The 21,517-nt window shown below is 46.1% G+C and overlaps 1 long non-coding RNA gene across 3 annotated transcripts; it reads left to right on the forward strand.

Moving 5' to 3' along the window:
• The first annotated feature begins 332 nt into the window (after positions 1-332).
• On the forward strand, positions 333-19,752 carry LOC144107360 (uncharacterized). 3 transcript variants are annotated; one of them, XR_013309267.1, is made up of 6 exons: positions 333-562; positions 650-715; positions 1,657-1,736; positions 2,480-2,677; positions 10,711-10,788; positions 17,657-17,741. It is a non-coding gene; the product is annotated as an uncharacterized LOC144107360 (long non-coding RNA). The 3 variants fall into 3 exon arrangements; XR_013309265.1 differs by lacking the exon at positions 17,657-17,741 and adding an exon at positions 19,647-19,752 and having other exon boundaries at positions 333-715; XR_013309264.1 differs by having other exon boundaries at positions 333-715; positions 17,657-17,739.
• Positions 19,753-21,517: the final 1,765 nt, after the last annotated feature.

Raw genomic sequence — 21,517 nt, forward strand, 5'->3', positions numbered from 1 at the left:
CAGAATTCGACCGCGTGAATGCGCGTTGCGGATCTATCAAGACACTGTTTCCTCAAGCATTAATTCTGAACCGCCATCCAAGCATAAAAATATTGTTCCATCGTTAGCTTTTCCGCGCGATATTAGTAGCTGCTGGCAATTCTACGCCCTCCAAAGCGGTAGAATACCAGCAAAAGTTTGTGTAAACTTTTCCTGTGCCCGTCGTGAAGAAATACCAGTCGTTTCGCAAAACACCGAAACTGAAACTCAGCACCGCATTTTTGCCCGGCAGGGGGCTAGGCCAGCCAGAGGCCTTCGTGACCTCCGTCACTATACCGTCGATGTTATTTTCCCGTCTATTATGGCGTGCGCCGCGATTTGCCCAGGTGTAACGAGGACGGGTTTTCAGTGTTTTGTGCAGTACCGTCCTGCATTGTAGTGTGACTCGTGCACGTATGTAAACACAGAAGGGTGTAGGTTTGCGTACCGCTGTAAACGCGCCGCACGTGTCAAACAGGGTCAGTGGCAGCCGACGAAGCTTCTTCCAATCAGTTTCCCTTTTGTTCTAGGTCGTCGCAAAGAAGTCGGTGCACAGTCTGTTTTGAAATCGCAATGCATGGACGTTGTTACTGTGCTTCTTATGTGATAGAATGTGCTCATTGTGTAGCAGGTCTTGTGCCGATGTCTGCGCCAATGATTCGGTGCCGGTGACTTCGTCACGAACGGAGTTTTCAAGGTAAGAATGTTCTGTCTAGACTCGGACGCAGCTTTCTGTGAAGTTGCCTCTGAAGGAGTGACTATGCAGCGGAAGCTACGAGCTCTCACCACCGGCTCACAAGCTTGCGTCGTTGGTTCGTGAGTGCGTGCGTGCAGCGCGCTTGTGAGAGCCGACGTTTCGCGCTCGTATTTTCTGCTTCGCAGCCACAGAAAGCTGTCGCCGATTATAATATATGCTACGTGCCTGTTGCGAATCCGTTGAACGGAAAATTTAGTGCGCTTATTTATCACAATATAAAATTTCTCAGTTGGCGCAAAAGTAAGCGGCAATGAGAGTACTTGCAGGCCAGCTTTCAAATGCTGCGATTGTGCAACTCGGCGAGTTATTCGCTTGCAATCCTTATCATTAGCTGAAAAGATGCATTACCATTCGGAGCATGTCCATTCAGTTCGCCTGTGTGGTTCTTTTCACCAAAGGAATGCCATAAAATACAGGAACGGGCTTCTATTTACAGGCTTCTAGTATGTGGAGAAGCTTCAGCACAAGTCTGTCTACCATTTGCTAATCACTGTTAAAAATTGAACACTCATTTGTTAAGCTTTTTGTGTTTCTGCGTCATTTTGCTCCTGTAAATTTTCATCATGGTCGGAATATAAAGGGCGTCATGTCTGTTGCATGCTACAATGCGTAATTAATGCCAGCTGAATCCTTTCACACATACTCGCATTTTGTATGTGCTGCCTTTATTATTCTGGGGTTTACTTGGTGCTTTAACAGGTTTTCGCAGTTGTCATGATAACAGAAGTACTTGTGTTGACAGACTGCAATTTTAGGGGAGCTGATTTCGTTAAATATCCTAGTTTTCTCTTTTTCTCTATTCATAACTGACGGGAATCAAAGTTGTGACACATTCTTTCATTTCTTATATCACTATGCTCTCTAATAACGAGTTTTCGCAGGTGGATGTCTGCATGTGGCTCGTCTGCATCCAATTTGGAGCCCACAGCATGGATCTTGCCTCCTCGTAAAAGTAAACTTTGTGAGTTGTATGGAATGAAAAGGAGCGTGTGAATTCCGACATAGTGTTATTTTATGGCTTGTTTCAGGAGAGCATTTAAATAAGCTTTTGGATTTCAGTACACATTGGATAATCATGCTGGTTTAAACGAATTGCATTTCAGCCATTACAGTATGTGAAAAATGTTGAACCCTTTCTAGGATTCGGGGATTCGCGTTCCATTTGCTTCAAGTGCTGGCAAACGAATATGATACATCTACATAACATATTTTACATGCTCATTACTACCTAACAAGATAACAAACCACTCAGAATGTTTTTCTTTTTGGTAATGGTCCCCCTGGTGTTCTGTGTGTATTTTCAAGCATCGGTATTTACTTAGTTATTTATATATTGATACTCAAAGGCCCCATTACAGGGTACTATTACATGAGGAGTGGACATCAAGTACGGCAATAAGGGTTACAGGTGTTCAGTTTGATGTGGCCCTCACTGGTGGGAAAATAAATTTGGAAACATTGTTGACTTTTTCAACCTTTTCCATCAGTAAACTGCCTCGAAGCAATCTTCAAATATATTACAAGTGTTCTTATAGGTAGATAAAACATAGGCACCGCATTTGAGGTTTTTAAAATAACGAAGTCATTGGTGCAAATGTGTTCACCATTCTTCTACAAAGCGTGGGGTCAAAACGGCTTTAAAATGATTTCATTGGATTTCCAGAACCATTCTGAATGCACTTTTATCATTTGTATCCATATCAGGCCAAGCTGGTGTCAAGGGGACTGCTTCACTCTTTCCTGTGGCCTCTACAATCACCGCAGAGGCAATGGGAGTTTTTCTCCAGAAGTTACTCCGTCTGCTGTTGCTAGAGGCGTGAAGACCCGACCGCTTGCTCCCTGCCAGCATCTGCGGTGGTGGGTGGCATTCACCTGGTTCGCGCTGTCGGCCGCTGATTCATGGTGAGTGCAGCACCGCAATTAAAAAACAGCAAAGAATGCTGAGCGTGCACGTCTTCAGTGCAGCCCACATGCGCACAGATTCATCACAAAATGTGCTCGGTGAAAATATTGTTACGGGGATGTTACGGCGGTAAGTCTATATTGGCGGCTGCTCTGAGATGGCCAGCACTCAGCTCAGAACCGAGCGCCCAGCTACCAACTGTCAACGTCGTCGTCGTTCAGCGCACCGCCACTTCTTCGTTCATGATTCGTCCACTTGTAACACTATCCCCCTCGGCTGAAGGCAACGTCCCGGTGCGTGTTAGGCGTGCGATGTCGATGGTCTGTGATAGGGCTTGAGGCGAGCTACATGAACGACTTCGGACTTCAGTGGAGCGGACGTCGACCTTGGGTGCAGCGGCGTGATTTCATACGTTACGTCGGTCACTGCCCGTAATACACGATAAGGACCTGTGTAGCGCGGCAGAAGTTTTTCACATAACCCCACACGACGGGATGGGAGCCACAGCAAGACGAGAGACCCGGCAGGGTATCGCACATCATGGTGCAGGCCCTCGTAGCGGTTTTTTTGAGCCTCTTGGGAGGCGGAGAGCTTGTGTCGAGCAACCTGGCGGGCGGCGTCTGCTCGGGCGATAGCGTCACGCGCATATGTAGTGACAGGGCCAGCTGTGGGCAGCAGAGTGTCGAAGGGCAGTAAGGGGTCTCGTCCAAAGAGAAGATAGAAGGGCGAGTAACCAGCGGTATCATGGCGCGAAGAGTTGTAGGCGAAGGTGACAAAAGGCAAGCTTATGTCCCAGTCCCGGTGGTCGTCGGATACGTACATGGCGAGCATGTCTGTCAGCGTGCGGTTGAGACGCTCCGTAAGGCCGTTCGTCTGAGGATGATAAGCAGTGGTGAACTTGTGACGAACGGAGCACGAACGAAGGATTTCGTCAACAACTCGGGAAAAAAAGCAGCGGCCACGGTCGGTAAGGAGTTGACGGGGAGCGCCATGGTGTAATATGACGTCGTGCAGAAGGAATTCAGCGACGTCAGTGGCGCAGCTGGTTGGAATGGCGCGAGTGATCACGTACCGCGTGGCATAATCGGTGGCGACGGCAATCCACTTGTTCCCCGTGGAGGACTCCGGGAAGGGCCCAAGTAAATCTAACCCAACACGAGAAAACGGGTCGGTCGGGATGGGGATCGGCTGCAGGTGTCCAGACGGCAGGACAGCGGGCTTCTTTCGGCGCTGACAGACGTCGCAAGCGGCGACGTAGCGTTGGACGGAGCGGTACAGACCAGGCCAGAAGAAACGCCGGCGCACGCGGTCGTACGTACGGGAGACACCAAGATGACCAGCCGTAGGTGCGTCATGCAGTTGTTCGAGGATAGTGGACCGTAGGTGGCGGGGAACAACGAGCAAGTGCTCAGCGCCATCAGGTCGCATGTTGCGGCGGTACAGCGTGTTCCCGTCCAGCAAAAACCGGGCCAGAGAAGTGCCGCGGCGGTCGGTGCTGAGGCGGTCGATGAGAGAGGTGAGGGTGGGATCCAAGCGCTGTTCGTCGGCAATGTGGGAGAGGTCGGAAATGGAGAGGACACAGGCATCCGACTCACAGTCTGTAGAAGGAGGATCGACGGGATAGCGGGACAGGCAGTCTGCATCTTGATGGAGGCGACCGGACTTGTGAACCACGGAAAAGGTGTATTCTTGCAATCGCAATGCCCACCGGCCAAGACGGCCAGTAGGGTCCTTGAGAGATGAGAGCCAACACAGGGCGTGGTGGTCGGTTATAACCGTGAATGGGCGGCTGAACAAGTATGTGCGGAATTTTCCAATGGCCCAAACAAGAGCCAGGCACTCGCGTTCTGTGATGGAGTAATTCTTCTCGGCGGAAGAAAGAAGACGGCTGGCGTACGCAATCACGCAGTGCTGGCCGCGTTGTCGCTGAGCAAGGATGGCGCCAATTCCGTGACCACTGGCATCGGTGCGAAGTTCAGTCGGGGCAGACGGGTTGAAATGGGTCAATACAGGAGGGTTGGTGAGGACGGCGATAAGGCTGGAGAATGCAGTAGCCTGCTCTGGGCCCCAGGAAAAAGGAACGCCTTTCTGCAACAGATTGGTGAGAGGGCGAGCGACGGCCGTGAAGTTCGGGACGAACCGGCGAAAGTAGGAACAGAGACCGATGAAGCTGCGGACATCACTGGGCGAGCGGGGACAGGGAAAAGCACTGACGGCACGAACTTTATCAGGGTCAGGTTGTATGCCACTCGCATTCACCAAATGGCCGAGGAATTTGAGTTCGCGGCGGCCGAAAGTACATTTTTTTAGTTGAGTTGAAGACCTGCGCGGCGGAAAAGTGCCAAGATGGACGAAAGGCGAAGCAGGTGGGTTTCAAAAGAGGGCGAGAAAACAAATACATCATCTAAGTAACAAAGGCAGGTCGTCCACTTGAAGCCCCTGTGTAACGAGTCCATCATCCGTTCAAATGTGGCAGGGGCGTTACAAAGGCCGAAGGGCATGACCTTAATATGGTAAAGGCCATCAGGGGTGACGAAAGCTGTTTTCTCGCGGTCTCTTGCGTCAACAGAGATTTGCCAATACCCGCTACGAAGGTCGATGGAAGAAAAGTAGCGGGCGCCATGTAAACAGTCCAGGGCATCATCTATGCGCGGAAGGGGATAGACGTCTTTCTTCGTGACCTTGTTGAGATGACGATAGTCGACGCAAAACCGCCAAGTTTGGTCTTTTTCACGAGCACGACAGGAGATGCCCAAGGGCTGTTTGAAGGCTCGATGATATCGTTGGCCAACATCTTGTCCACCTCCCGCTGGATGATCTGGCGCTCTGGTAGCGACACACGATAAGGCCTCCGGTGTATAGGTCTGGCATCACCGGTGTCAATGCGGTGAGTCACTACCGATGTTTGACCCAGAGGAGCAGAAGCGAAGTCAAAAATGTCGGAGTAGGACACCAAAAGGTTGTGAAGATCCTGTGCATGCTCGGGACTCAGGTCAGAAGCAATCATCGCAGAAATGGATTGCGGAACGTTGGCCGGGATGTCGGCCGCTTGAGAGACAGTAGAAGGCGGTCCAGGTGAGAGAGCAGTGACGGTACAGTCGGTGAGAGAAGACAAAGTAGCAAGCGATATGCCTGCAGGAAGAACTTGTGGCGACAAGCTGAAGTTGAGGACAGGAAGGGAGGTGCTATTCTTGGTGATGGTCACGATGAGGTGCGGAAGAACAATGCGGGAGAGAACGACATCGGCGAGTGGACAGGCAAGATAATCCCCATCAGGAACCGCAGGAAATGGGGACATAGGCAGATAAACGGCAGAGTCGGGGGGCAGGCGAGCTTACTCGGCGAAGCGAAGGCGGGGCGTGGAGCTTGATGGTGTGTCGGCTGAGCTGAGAGGCAGGTCCAATCGTAGAAGGCTGCTGGAGCAGTCGATAAGGGCAGAGTGAGCGGTTAGAAAGTCTAGACCAAGGATCACATTGTGAGGGCAGTGTTCGAGGACGGTGAACAAAACTGGGATGTGACGATCGGCAAGAGTGACGCGGGCAGTGCACAGGCCAGTGACGGCAGCAGTGCTGCCATCGGCAACGCGAACGGTGGGCGAAGCGGCAGGGGTCTGAACTTTTTTGAGGCGACGGCAAAAGGATGAGCTAAGAACCGAGACTTGGGCACCAGTGTCAATGAGGGCAGAAACAGGAACACCGTCCACAAAAACGTCGAGCAGATTACAGGGCGAAGGCTGGGTCAGTAGAGGATTTTCAGGTCAGGGCACCAATGCAGCATCACCTCCGGGAGCTGCACTGGCTAGTTTCCCGCGAAGCGGCCTGCATAGGACGGTGAGTAACTGCGGCGCGGAAGAGGTGAGCGGGAACGGTGGGCTGTCGGGGAGGGAGAGCGGCTGGTTCTACGAGGAGGCGGTGTGGACTCGGCGCTGGGTGGGTCATTCCGAGGCGTGAAGCGACGGGGTCCATAGTCATAACGGCGGTCGACGTAGGGCAAAGGTCGGGGAGGTGCGGACCAACGGCTGCGGCAGTGGCGGGAGATGTGGCCTACGCGCGAGCACGTAAAGCAGATCGGCCGGTCGTCAGGGATACGCCACTCATCCGGATTGCGATACCTTGTGTAACTTGGGACGAAGGTGTTGCGGGCCGTAGCAGTAGCGACCACGGGAGAGATGGGGCTCGCACTCCGAGGGTCGACGGGACGATGGCTGGAGGGCATGCCCAAGTTGGCGACCTCCTGGCGGACGACAGCTTGAATAAGGGATATTGTGGCCAGGGTGTTGTCCGACAAGGGCGCGTTGGGCGTAACAGGAGCCAGCGCCTCCAGTTCACGGCGCACGATGCGAGTCACGTTGTCGGGGTTGGAAGGCTGCCTTAGTGTCGGCAGATCCTCGCACGTGGAACTGGCAGCTGTGTTAGGCAGGTGGTCGAAGCGGTGTGCAATGCGCCGGTGCTTGGCCTGCTCGAAGCGTCGACACACCTGCAGAACGGAGTCAACCGTAGAGCAGTCCCGGCATAGAAGAAGGTGGAAGGCATCGTCGGCAATGCCTTTAAGAATGTGGCCTACCTTATCGACTTCGGTCATGTTGGGATCGACCTTTCGGCACAGTGCCAAGACGTCTTGAATGTATGTAATATATGATTACGTGGCCGTTTGGGCGCGAGCTGCAAGTTCTTTTTTGGCAGCAAGCTGACGGCCAACTGGTTTCCCAAACAGGCCGCGGAGCTTTTGCTTGCAGTCATCCCACGTGGCAATCTCTTCTTCGTGGGTTTCGAACCAGACGCGTGCGGTGCCGGCGAGATAAAATATTACATTGGCCAGCATCAGCGTAGCGTCCCACCTGTTGTGCTGGCTAACACGTTCATAAAGCGAGAGCCAGTCCTCGACGTCCACGCCATCTGTACCGCAGAATGTGCCCGGGTCGCGAGGGTGGGCTACGACGACAGTTGGCGTGGCAGGCGCAGACGGAGGGGCCGGGTCGGTAGTCATCTCGCCGGTTCGGCCCGTCGTCTCGTCGGCTCGTCGGGTCGTCGGCATGTCGGTTCGAACCCGCGACCTCCACCAAAAGATGTTACGGGGATGTTACGGCGGTAAGTCTATATTGGCGGCTGCTCTGAGATGGCCAGCACTCAGCTCAGAACCGAGCGCCCAGCTACCAACTGTCAACGTCGTCGTCGTTCAGCGCACCGCCACTTCTTCGTTCATGATTCGTCCATTTGTAACAATATTTAAAAGCAGGAGTCACTCTCTCAGTCCTCATCCAGAAGGAAGTACTCTGATGATTTTCGTGCATGTCTCATGGTCCATGATTAAATGATGCTTAATGCTAAGGGGAAGAGAAGGAAAACTCAGGTAGTGAAAGTTTTGAGCTCACCTTATAAAAATGTATCATCGGGGGCAAAAGTGTCCGCTACGTGCGAGTGGTAAATCCTGTACCGCCCTTATTGGCTGCTGGCTTGAGACGATACTTGTAGAGTGTAGTGAGACTCACATACACTAACATTTGACTGTCAAATAAATATTGCGGGGCAATGTATATAATACTTAATTACGCTGATACCACTTTTCACGTGTCCTGAATTATTTTGCCCCCCATATACTTCCAAACATCCTTAAACGAGAGACTTGTATCGATACCTCGAAAGAATACTAATGACTAATGTGTTAGCAAGTATCAGGAAAAATTGTAATGTTGGGGTTATTGCTGCCGCCGAACTGCTAGATGTTTGAGGACATGAGTTTTACCAATGAGCAGTTTTCGGGTTGAGCACAAGTTTGCTTGTAGGCATTCTTGTCTGCCTAACATCACCAGAAAGCAACAGTACAAGTTGTGTGTGCTGGCACAGATAGTGATGCGTACTGAGTATTGCAATTTCAGAAATTATGTCCGATGAATTGTTTTAGCTATAATAAAGAGCACCCTATTTTGCTGTCGATGTATACATTTAACTAGCAGCATACCCTGAAGAAGCTACCAATAAAATATTTCATTTAAACATTTTTATAAAAGAAGGGCTGAGATTATGGCCAGCCATGCGTGCGGTTGAGTGCTCACTGCCCTCTATTTTTTTAAATTCAGGAACTTATTAACATGTCAGCATCGCAAACCTTAATTTCAGCTCCTTACATCTTAAGCTAAGCCAGCTAACATAAAACATTGCAGTATGCTTTAATTTACCTACGCTAGGTTGAGAAGAATAAGCTTTTTGGATGTATCTTCGTTTCCTGAATGATATGAGGAAAGTTCATGTTCTTGGCAGGTTTATGAAAAGCGATGAGGAGGCTGTACAAATCCAAGAGAATACACCGTGTCACACTGGCTGTCATTGCCTCTGAGATAAGTCTGTTCGCTAGTGAAGGCTGATTTATTCAAAGCGCAGTTCCGAACTTTGAATTGCTGGCAGTTATTTTCAACAACTAATTTTTGCATTGTCATTTGGGGGAATGGATGGTCGTGAGACACCGGCAAACTTCAAAATGCCTTTCCAAGAGGAGCAGATCTATGCCTCTTGGACGTTACGTGTGTGCAACGTGCTGTCATCGCACTGCGCTCCTGTGGCCAGTGTTGAGTTTTTCAGTGCCCATTCCATTCACGAATTATATGATGCACTTTTCTGGGGTGCAGCATGAATTCTTGCTAATGCCACTAACGTGCAAAGCTAAAGAAGCTGTGCTTGAAATTTCAGGAGCTATGTTATTGCTGCAGAATTCTTTACACTTTGAAAATTGCCATGCTAATGCTCCTCATGGCACATCATTCTGCACTCTGATGCAGACCTGCCAGAAGACGAACTACAAAGGCTGAGAGTCTTGACTTTTTGTGAAATGTAAAGGGTAGAACGGTTGACATTTGTGCTTGAAGAATACATGCTATCATGCACAGTCGGACAGAAGGCAAGCATGCACAAACATTAATTCGTTTCAGATTTCTCTCATGGCAAAACAAAGGAAAGGGGTCTGATTCACAGTATTTGCATACAGTGCAAAGGATGAAACATATGGGCCTGATGGTTACCAATGACGTGGACGAAACTGGGAGCGAACGCGCCTTCTCCTCCCGTGTGAATGGCGGATGCAACGGTGGGGCAGTGGCAACGCCACCGTGATGTGGCAAGAGGCAGAAACAGACCCTTGTGCAAGGGCAGTAAGAAATAGAGCACACGTTTCCCTCGAGACCAGCCATGGTGAGACATGCATGCAGCTTGCACCTTATAAAAGGTTAAAGGCAGCCTGCAGGCTACTTGGCATAGCGAGAGCGGTCAGTGTGTTGAATGTTGTAATGAAAAGCAAAAAAGCTGCAGTTTTTGTACGGGCCAACCCAAGAGGAAACCCTCATGTGCTGGATGTACTTCAGATTTTGTATATATTATTCTGAGCAGTGCTGGAAGATGTGGACAGAATGATGACGCACACACTATGTTGAACTGGCAACTAAATTTTATTCATGAAGCATTTCTATATATTCAATGCAGATAAAACAGTCAAAAATCAGTCCTGTCACGTTCCATCGTTACCCTCATCTTCCCTCTTCCAAAAATGCCTCTTCTGCTAGTAGTGATAGGGAGTTGCTACTTATGCATGTGTCTTTATAATCAAGCATTGTTTTACGCTCAGGAATTTTCTGTGCTTTTTCATCTCGGTTTCAGTCAACTATCACTGTATTGCATATAATCTTTGATTATAAAGACACATGCATGAGCAGTGCATTGCTATCGCTTCTAGTGAAACAAAGGGTATTTCTGGAAGGGGAAAGATGGGAATAATGATGGAGCATGTGACGGGACTGATTGTTGGCTCTTTTTTCTGCACTGTGCATATTGTAATGCTTAATGAATAAAATTCTTCTGTTAATTCAGCAAAATGTGTGTAGTGCTTCTCATCCTTCTGTCTGTCTCTTCGAGTGCTGTTTGGGAAAATGCTGAACCAACCGCCCCAAAATCATCTTGTATGTGGTATAGTGTCTATAGTTTTTTTATTTGCTTTGAATGCTTCTCTATTCTTATGATGATGTTCTCATCTCATTTTTTTACTGCAGAGAGCAAGAATATCACTGCCTGCTTGTTGCACAGCTGTGCCGTGTCATGGGGTCTGACTGCTTTAACTGCGCATCCAGGTGTGGCCTCACTAATACCATAACTTTGTTTCATTTCAGCCAGTAACACTTTCTCGTGTCATTCAAAGAGCACCTAAAGTTTTTAATGACACTTTGGGTTGTTGGTGCAGTTGGAGGAGAAAAGACCTGTGGTGCATGATCATTTATGTATTCTTGTGTTAGTAGAGCAGCTGCCTTTCCTTATCTCTTAATTGTGATGTATTCACAGAAAAGTATGCTGAAGACTTCATACATCATTCTGTGGGAAAGGTGCTGCCAATAACACAACTGATAAGTGGGCTCACATAAGTATCATGATGTATGTAGTAGATTGGATGAGATATCTGGGTACACAACACAAAAATAGCAATATCAGCAGACACCGGTTGATGAGACGTCAGTGCATGTTTTTTGTGCAGCTGACATGTGACAAGACTGAATAACTTTGTGATGGTGTATTTTAGTTTTTAAACTTGAAATTGGGTCATTCCAAGCCATCTGACCCAGATTTTGTTCGAGCATCTTCGATTTCATCTAAAAAATGCATAGTTTATTCTATTACTATAAGAATCATTATCCCAGCTTGTTTTTGCCAAAAAAATTGTGCTGTGGCCCCATCTTAAAGGGGCACTAAAGGGAAGTACTAAGTCAGGCTAGACTGGTAAGGTAGGATCACATGAAAGCACTTATGTCATTTTAACCAGAAAACAACACATAGATATACGTGTAAGAAAAGCGAGAAACACGTGGTAACTCCCATTGTAGATTTGAGCCGAGATAGCGAGTGTCGTACTCGTGAGCTTTCTGGAGGAACGCTATATCACCATATAAGGCCATTACTGTCGAAATGCGAAGAAGGCAGCATGGCGAGCATAGCCAACAGTGCGAAGGGTCTCGTTAATAGAGCGCAACAGCGATAACTGAAAGAAAGGTTAGCAGCAAACATCAGCGCTGCAGCTTTCGCTGGTCATTCTGTGCACTCTGGCTGTGTGTAGCTATTGTACACAGCAATATCAACTGCAAAGCTCAGAACTGCATTCATGGTGCGTATGCTCAATTGCTATGCGGCTGGTGAAGAAGCTTCTTTCTCAATTCAACCATCGAATCAGCTACTTTGGGCTGGCAGCGGGCAATATGAAATTGCAGTGTTTTTTTATTTTTAGTACGCACTCGCACAGACGTGCAATCATGCACATAATAAACATGTGAAGCACTATGCAGGTGCATGATGTTATGTTTTCTGCACAGTGGAAAGGAAAATGTGCCAAAGTTATCTGAAGTACCACATGCATGCACTACCACTTTTCATTTGGCTGAATAAAGAGCGCATAACTATCAATTTTTTTAGACTAGACATTATACTTTCACTTACAAAAATGTGAAATTAATTTGTTTCATATTTCTTTATTTTTAAACTGAAAAAGGTGGAAAGCTATCCGTTTTCGAAATTATTTACCAAATTTTATGGTATCACAGAAGTTGTATGAATGACAAAGCAGCCTATAAAACGTTTCAGCGATGAGAAAACCTAAGCCGTGCCAGAAAAAATTCTAAATTGGAGAAAAGTCGCTTTCTGCGGCATATTCAGCTGTCAGTTGCATAGTGATGTCCTGGTAAGCATAAGAAAGGTAGTAAGCTGCATAATAACATTCAGTCGCATTTATTACCACAAGTTTATTTCGAGTAATTTTTGTTCTAAAAAAGCATCATTTTGCAAGTTCAGCATCAATGCCCTGCTGTGGTATTGCTCCCTGCCTGCTCCTCAGTACAGTGCATGCTGGAGCCAGCTGCAAGTGTAGGTTTAAGCAGTGCTGCAGGTGGTGTGCTGGGCGTGAATGCTTTCAGCTTCTGGAGTACAGAGGTCTACTCAAGGGCACGGTTACAAAAAATAAAAATTAAATGGCCACATAGCAGAAGCATCAAGTCAACCCTCGTGGTAACTGGAGATGCGGACCAAAGACCACTGCAGCCACGCTCCTCATTGCGCGGATGCAAGAAGCGCTATGAAATGATGGCTGTCTTCTGCTTCCTTGAAGTCATTCAAGAAAAACAAATTGAACTCACTAAGTGGTTTAAAAGAGCACCTTGGAAAGAACAGTAGTGTTTGATAACATCGTCTTCATGTGCAGGCTATTTCACACTTAAGGGAAAACTGGGCGTGGATGGCTGCCGTGCTTCGCAAAGCACAGCTGCCGACAGCTGGGGAGAATTGATGGCAAAGGTACATGAACAATAAATATGCACCCATTCTAGCCGGCTCTTGGCAGCAGCGGTTCACAAAGCGTGGTGGTGTCGCACTCCCAGTTTCTCTCTACGTGTGAAACAGCCAGTGGTACTTCAACTGTGCATGCTAGAATTACATCGTAATCAGTGACCCAATTGTTTCAATTGTTGAAACATAGATGAACACGCCACCAGGCCTTTCAACCCACAAACATAAGAACATCCATTTGGAGCACCTTGCAGCACTGCTTAGATATGGTTTGCAACCAGCTCTAGTGAGCACTGCAGTAAAGAGCAGGCACAAAGCAACGTTGAGGTTTGGCTTCGGTGCTCCGCTTTCAACACTGTTTTCTCGCATAATACAAAAATTACCTCAATCAGTCTCCAGAATAAATTGCATTCAATGGTAATGTGCAGCTTGCTACCTTTCATATTTTTACTAGTATCACCTCTCAATGAATTCACAGCAGAATATGGCACAAAAAGCTGCTTTACTGAAATTCAGAAATTTTTTCTGACTCTGCTTATAGTTTCTAATCACTGAAACATTTTTTTGGCTTCTTTGTCTGCCAGGCAACTTAGAAAGTAGTTGTAATGATTACTGTGAGATCATAAAATTACATCAAAAATTGAAAAATCGCAGTTTTTTACCTTTTTGAGTTTATTATTTGTTTATTGTTACACGAGTTTTGAAACTTGAGACGGCGGCTTTGGCATGGAAATTTTTTTTCGTAAAAAACAAGCCGGCATAAGATTTGCCTTAGTAATGTAATAGACTGTGATGGTTTTGAGGAATTCGAAGATGGTTGAACGCTTAAGTCTGTCAATTGGCAAGCAATGACATAAATGTGCACCTCCACCTTAAGTAATGACAACCTTAACTAAAATGCATGGGGAGTGACAGAATTAAAGGCATTAAAATTGACCTTTAATAAGTATATGGGTGGAGGAGGGTGCTGAAGAAAACACTAGCTCGACATATTTTGCCACCACTTTTTGGGGGCTAAGAAAAATTTTGTGTGCTATTTTCGGTAGTGCCACATACTTGGTCTAGTTATGTGTTCAGCCTCTTTCACATTGTCGGGAACTTTCTACCACTCCTTCAGCTCTGTTTTTGCCACTGCCTGCAAAGGCGGTAAGGGAAGCCTGCTTTTTGAAGGCTCTCGACTTGTATGTTACTCGGCTCTGTCTGAAGTTGTTAGGTGCTGATGACAGCAGAATTACAGGAGGAAGGTTCTTTACCCGTACAGCAGGTTAAGGATGCGGAAAATAAATACGCGCAACTTCTGTCGCTATTCTAGGCGTATCAGTGTAACACATTGCATTCAAGTGACTAACTTGAATCTAAACCCCTGAGACACTCTTCTTGTGGAATTTCCAAATTGGTGCATAGTGAATGTGAAAAAATGATGAGATTTTCAAGCCTGTGGTTGTGCAAGATTGACGTTTTGATTTTTGGTCGAGTGTAGCAACTTTAGTGAAATTTTTATATAGTTGGGTAAAATTCAAAAACAAAGTGGCAGATTCCCCTCAAATGATTGCACCCAGACAATGGCAAGGACTTACTCTCAAAATGTGGTTAATCCCCTTAGTCCTGCTAGAGTGGCGTCGTAGAGGGAGCCAGACGAAAGCAAATTAACCATGGCATAAGAAAAATCGTTCGACGTCATCGGCTGGAGGGCCTCCTTTGAATCGTATCTGCTGCTTCTTTCTTGATATGTATCCGACTATACCAACATTCACAAAAGAGCTAGCAATTGCCTTATGTTGATGTCCAGATTTTAACAATGGTGAGATATGTAAATGAACTTTTTACTGGTTTTATAGTTTGTTAAATTAAATGATGCCAACTTTGCTTGATTGTTCCTGAAGTCTTTGAGTATTTATTCACCTTCACTTTGCTTTGGAAGTGCCGCAAGGAAAGTGTCGGAAATCTTTACATGTAACACAGTTCTTTAAAGGTGTAGTAAAGAGGATTCTGAGCTCGTATTTTTACCATGAAAACTCTGTCTACATGCTCCGAGCATTCTTGGAAACTTCGAATTATTGTCTTGTGCAGCCGATTTCTCTGTTAAATTGGATTAGATGTCCTAGCTCCAACCATTTTTAACTGACCTCTGAGAGTAGGAGGAGTCAAGTAGTGCGTGGAGTGCCATGAGCCAGTCATGTGGCGGATCTTGCTTTTGCTTTGCTTTCAGGTTTCTACGAATAGTTTTAGTTGCAGACAGCATAGCTGCCAATTAGGCCCACAGAAATAAAAATCTCCGTGGACTGTTTGTTTTCACAAATCATTCCACGTATTACTACATATCACACCGCCGATGGCAAGTGGCAAGCTGCCATGTGACTGACTGTAAGGCTCTCCTCAAATTGGTTGACTCCTACTCTTGGTCAATTAAAGAAACAAAAAAGGGGGGAAACGGGACGTTTCATCCGATGTAATATGGAAATCGGCTCCACAGGACAATTCAAAGTTTCTAAGAAAGCTTGCACCGTGTAGATTGAGTTCCCATCATAAAAAGGTGAGCTCAGAATCCTCTTTAGTGCTCCTTTAAACAGGACCATATGTTGAGCTCATATTTCTAGAATATTGAAAGAAGTCATGGCGATTTATTTTTCGCAGTCTTATCTAGTTAAACGAACGTGTCGTAAGCTCATACCCTCTAAAGGCAGACCTGAGTAAAATACAAGTCGAGACAGAAAACAGTATTCTTCCTTTTGCCCCTTTTGCGAGCAGTAGTAGAAACAGTGTAAAAGCAATTTTACAGTGTGACCAACAGTATGAGAAAAACTGAACAGAGAACTGGATCAAAGTGCATACTACAACCATAATTACGCAAATTCTCTCATAACTTGGATCATCGCCATCAACCTCACCGTTCTGCCTGCTTCAGGTCTCTTAAATGTTACACCCATCGTTTTTCTTTCCATAGCTCACTGCATTGTCGTAAACTTAAGCTGAACACTTTTCGTTACCCTCCATGTTTGTGCCCCTTAGGAAGGTATTGGCAAGATTCTAGAATACATGGTGGCAAAATATGTCAAGTTGATGTTTTCTGCTCCCTACAGCATTTCAGAATTGTGCTTTTTTGTAGAAATCACTGTGCCAAAAAACAGGCTGTGGAAAAAACACGCACGCAAACCAAAAGGCCACAACTGGACATGTGTTCACTGACATTACAAGTCAGACATGCAGATTCCTTTATCATACAAGTAAACAGAGACAAAGCTGATGCAGTTATCCCCACCTCTGCTTATATAAAACATTGTCCACACTTCCCACGTTACTGGTCCAGATGGAAGATTAAAATCTTAGCACTATGGAACAAAGGCTTAAGCTGTTTTTTTTATTTTCATCCTTTCCCCTCTGCTGTCCACACGTGGCACAACGTGGTAACAGGTGTGAGCTTGCCGGCTTCATCATAAAGAGACCGAAAATGCTGAAGGCCAAAGCTAGAGGCAGTCTGACCGTGGCAAGGCCTCATGGGCACTGACTTCACACATGAGACTATCATACCCCTCTTTACCTCCTTTGAATATGCTGCCACGAAGCTCAAAACAAGTTTGCTTTTTGTTTGACCATGGGTGATACACCCAGCAAATGTGTTTTGGTGTCACCTGCATACATGCACCCTTTGTCAAAAATTTTGAGTCCAAGAAGTTTGCTTCTCGGCCATGGTGTGTGTCTTGTTACCTATCACCAGCTTTCTGGACCTCATGAAGGTAAGAGGAGCTCTCATCACACCACTGTAATCTAAGGCTTCCCAGGTTGTTACAAGGGCCTCGTTATGCAGCTTGGAAGCAAACTCTTTAGGCTGTAATTATTGACAAAGGCCATACATCAAGGAACTACAGAACCGCTTCATGTGGTGCTTCAGCACTGAAATCTAATCCCCAGCCTTGCTCATTGATAACCTGCAGCATTGCAACTATGGCTCTAGGCTAGCTGGCAGAACTTACAAACACGAAGTAAGTGTCTGTACCTAAACACCTGCAAGGCGAAGCCTTTAAAACTGTGCTCAATGTTTTCGTCTACTCAAGCAAGGGAAATATCACTCGCGATAGGAACCACTCTTGAACACATGCAAGCTCCTTTTTTTCTTTTTCTTCGTGCAAAAGCTCGTCTGTCCACAACTGTGGTATTTTTGTTGATGCAGTCTCCAAGGTTTTGCAATTTCACCTTGATTCATTGTTTGTAAGGGAACAGAAGGGCCTTTATGTGTGGAAGAAATAAGTTTGGGCAGGCTCAGGCGTGGCTCCTATCCTGAGTAATATTTTCTTTGTGTGTGTGGACTAAAACATTTAGCGCAGTTTGCAAGGCCTTGCCTTACAAGTGTTTAGTTACAACTACTTCATGTTTGTAAGGCCTTCAAAGAGGAAAGCATGGGATTGGAGTTCAGTGTTAAAGTGCCAGACGAAGAGACTGCAGTTCCTTGATGCTCTTATGGAGGGGAAAGCATGACATGTTTGGTAAGCTTACTACCCAAGGACAAAAGTGCCTATCCTGAGTTTCTTGTTGACATATTCAAACTTGGTGAAGTGTGACGTCTTGTACTTCAAATCAATGCTCAGTAGATTTTGCCACCATCATATGGTATTGCCATTCAGTGTAAAATATTAGCAATAGCCAGCTATTCACAAGATTTCGTTGTATATGTGTGTGCAGGTTTGATACAAGGCCAAGTGAAGCCACCAGCTCAGGATAGGCCAGTAGGGCACAAGGTTCCTGTCATACTACCTTAATAAGCTATCTCATGGCCTTGGCAATGTGAGTCTGAGGTAAAAGTATGTGTGGTTTCTCACACCAAGGAAGATTGCATACCGCTTCAGTTTTGTGTCAGGGACAAGGCAGGCTACCTGCCATTGTTGTTGCCATAGGTGCTAATGTTGTGTGGTCAGTATTATATCAGTAAGACGCCATGGTGTCAGCGGGCAGCAGGAAGAAAATTTTTTATCTTGTTACGCTGGCATGCTCACAGGCTCACAGTGCGCTGTCAGCGCACTGCCTCCTGTGAATGGTGCAGTTGAAAGGATGAAAGAAACATTTTGTTGCATAGGACTAAAATTTTTATTCTTTCATATTCCTTCACTGGGATCAGTTAATGTGGGAAGTGTCAGAAGCCTTTCATATCCGAAGAAATGGAGGTGATTGCATCAGTGGTCTCTCCATTCACTATTATAAGGAATCTGCATTTTTGGCGCGGCAGTGACGGCGAACGTGTGTCCTGTTGCGGCCTTTTTGGATTGCGCGCCTTCCCGCACTGCATATCTTGAGGCTGTAAATAAGTTTCTGTTGTGTATTAAACTGCGAGTCAGGACTGGGTTTACGTTCTCTCAGTGTTAATGCTTTTTGCGCTGTTTTACATTGGTATGAATTCTTACCAACTAGTCCATTTCATGGCCTTAACTGGTGTATACCTTTGCTCACGCTAAGGAGCTAATGGTTGAATGCATTTTATAGTGCGTAAGTAGAATACTTACATGGTAATTAAAGCAGAAATAAATGATTTCCTGATCAGATTTTTTATATTCTATGTACAGTACCAGAGCTATGCTTAGTTAGACTTAAGTATGCGCTGCAGCCAAAAGATTCTTAAAGGTAACCACGTATTTTCAGTTTGCTTTCCTGTTTATAGTTTGGATATTTAACTCTTCGCAGGGAAATTTTTTTTGTGACCAGTGTTCCATTTGAATACTGACTTGAAATCATATTTTTGTATTTTGATCAAGTAGGAATGGTTGGATGAAAAGGGTATCCATATTTTTGTGCTGGGTATAAATAGTTATGAGTAGCGGCGTGCTTGCCTTTGGCTATGCTTATTTTGTTTAATAATCTTTCCTGTGTTTAATGTAATATTGAAAAGTATCCCAGCTGCTCCTGTGGAGGGAATTTAGGGGTAGCATAAACAAATCAATAAATAAATGTTTGTAGGGCAACGGAGCGGATTCGAAGAGAAGGCAAGTGTAGCAGGGGGCGGCCGAAAGTTAGGTGGGCGGATGAAATTGAGAAGCTTGCAGGCATACAGTGGGTGCAGCTGGCAAAGGACAGGGTTAATTGGAGAGACATGGGGAGGCCTTTGCCCAGCAGTGGGTGTAGTCAGGCTGATGATGATGATGGCCTGTATTGATCAATTCCTGCGTTCTAATTTGAAAGAACCTACTTTCACTGAAAAGAGGTTTTTAAGCCAGTGTCTAATAAAATGCAGGTACCACTACCAGTGGTCGTTTTCACAAGCAAAATGGTGCTCTCATGGCAGTTATTGTGGGCATATGCTTGAAGGTACGCTGCACCACTATTCACTTCAAAACAGTGATCACAGAGTCTTTTTTGGTCTTGATTTCACAAATGGAAACTGGAAACTGAGTAGTGGGAAAAAATGTCCCATTTTTAAATTCAGTTGTCTGTGAAATAAACGCGATTAACATAGACAGAAAGCGCCACAAAGTCCGTGACTCAGTTTTTGCTTTGAACAAAAATTAGACGGAGTTCTCAGTGCGTCCTTAATTAGTACATGCCCATCTTAACTGCGGAGGCTGTATGAGGGAATGACTTCTTGGTGTAGTTTACTGAATTGCAGCCAGGATTCATAACGGGGCAAGAATACTTTTGTACTGCTGCCATTCCTGTATGTGATCATCCTCATTCCTTTTTACAGACTTGGGCAAGACATCGATGACCTTTCCACACCACGCTGTCCCAGGAGCGTTGCTGTGCATGAGTGCACAAGTATTGTTGAGCAGCTCTATGTAAGCCAGCGACTGTGCTGTACAAGCTCTGCAGACAAATAAACCTGTGATGGTAGCAGGTTGTATTTCTCTGTTTGCAAACAGGCCAAGCAGACAGCCATATTTTTCCTTTTACATCACCATAATTTATGCTCTGCAGGTTTCAGTCCATCAGTTTATTGTTTATCCTGCAGTGAATGTGCTCCTTAATCTTAGTTTAATGCATCATATAGAGTTTTGACAGTGTCTCTCATTATAATTATATCCGGTATCTGTAATATTTTACTGAGTCCCATTCCACATGCTGTTTTATCAAATTTCTGACGTCGAGCATGCCGAGCCACAGTATAAAGCAGTAGTACCATGCGTATGCCAGTCATGCTGCTACCCAGCCTGCTCGTTAGGGCCATCACTCAATATTTTGTTTATGGCTGGCATAATAGCTGCACCTGAGCAATGCACGGCATTATACATTGTACTATGCCAGGCACTCAGCAATGACCGCCATAATACCTGGCCCCTACCATTACCTGGTACTATGCTGGCCACCCAACAGTGCCCGACATGTTACCCGGCACACACGAGCACCCGCCACAATGCTGGGCAGTCAACAGTGCATTGCCGGGCACCCACCAGTACCCAGCACTATGCTGGGCACCCACCATGATACCCACCACCCAGCAATATGGTGGGCACCCACTACACAACAGTATGGTGGGCACCCGCCAATGCCCATCACCATAATCCACCATCATGTTGGGTGCCGGGTTCCAGCATGCCCAGTAGAGTGTATTTTTCCGATAGGGCCGCGACGCCATCGTCACCGTTCGTGACGCCTAGGCTGAGAATTTCAAATCCAGTACGTAGCAAAACATCTCGTATTTATCGGAACGATACGAACTCGAAAAAAACGGATGCTTCGATGCGCTAGTGGGCTCTTGCTTGTTAAACTACACGCGATGAGGATGCGGCGAGTGCTAACCGCTGTTGCATATTAGCTAAAGTGTGACGCAAGTATCGACGTAGTTTCGTAACGCAGTTGATATCAAAGCAATCCGTTCGTCCTTGTCTAAGCTGTTAAGTTTCATGATCTCAGGTGTGGCGTGCCAGTGTCGCGCAAATTAATGCATCGCAGCTGCTCTACATCGTGCCACTTGCGTTCAACTTATCCACGATATTCGCCAGCGTGAGACACGCCGCATTTCTTCGCTGTTTTTGTCGCAACTTCGTGATTTTATCCGGCATCAAACGAAATTGCATTCCGTCAACAGCGTCGTCTGCTCCGTCGTCTGCTAGGGCATCCGGGTCAATTTACGGGATGACAGGATCGCAGCTTCTACAAACGACCTACCAGAAAAAGTAACTGAAAGCGCTTTGATATTCATAAATAACGTAAAAATAAATTTATAAATACGAAGCCTTTGTTGTGAAGATAATTTAAATATTAGTGATTTAAAAAACAAACTTCTTGGTGTGTTGCAATTTTTCAACGACGGGTTGCGTTTTTATTAATTGCCACTTTCAGGCATTGCTTCACTGCTTGTACGGCCGACACGTGTGAAGAACTCATTCAATAGGAAAGTGAGCAGGAGTGTGTTTTGGAAGCCAACGACCAGAATTACGGCCTGTCAACATTGGCGAGTTTCAACGGGTAAGCCATGAAGAAAGACACTGCTGCAACGTCTTGTCATCTGTAAAGGCAACGAAGACTCCTGCGCGGTTTTACTAAACCTGGATGAATCGCATGACCGGTGAGTCCCGCTCTGCGTTTCTTTGCTAATGATCTGTATTCACACGCGCT

Source organism: Amblyomma americanum, chromosome 1 (assembly GCF_052857255.1).
Source record: "Amblyomma americanum isolate KBUSLIRL-KWMA chromosome 1, ASM5285725v1, whole genome shotgun sequence".
In the NCBI taxonomy this organism is placed as follows: Eukaryota; Metazoa; Arthropoda; class Arachnida; order Ixodida; family Ixodidae; genus Amblyomma; species Amblyomma americanum.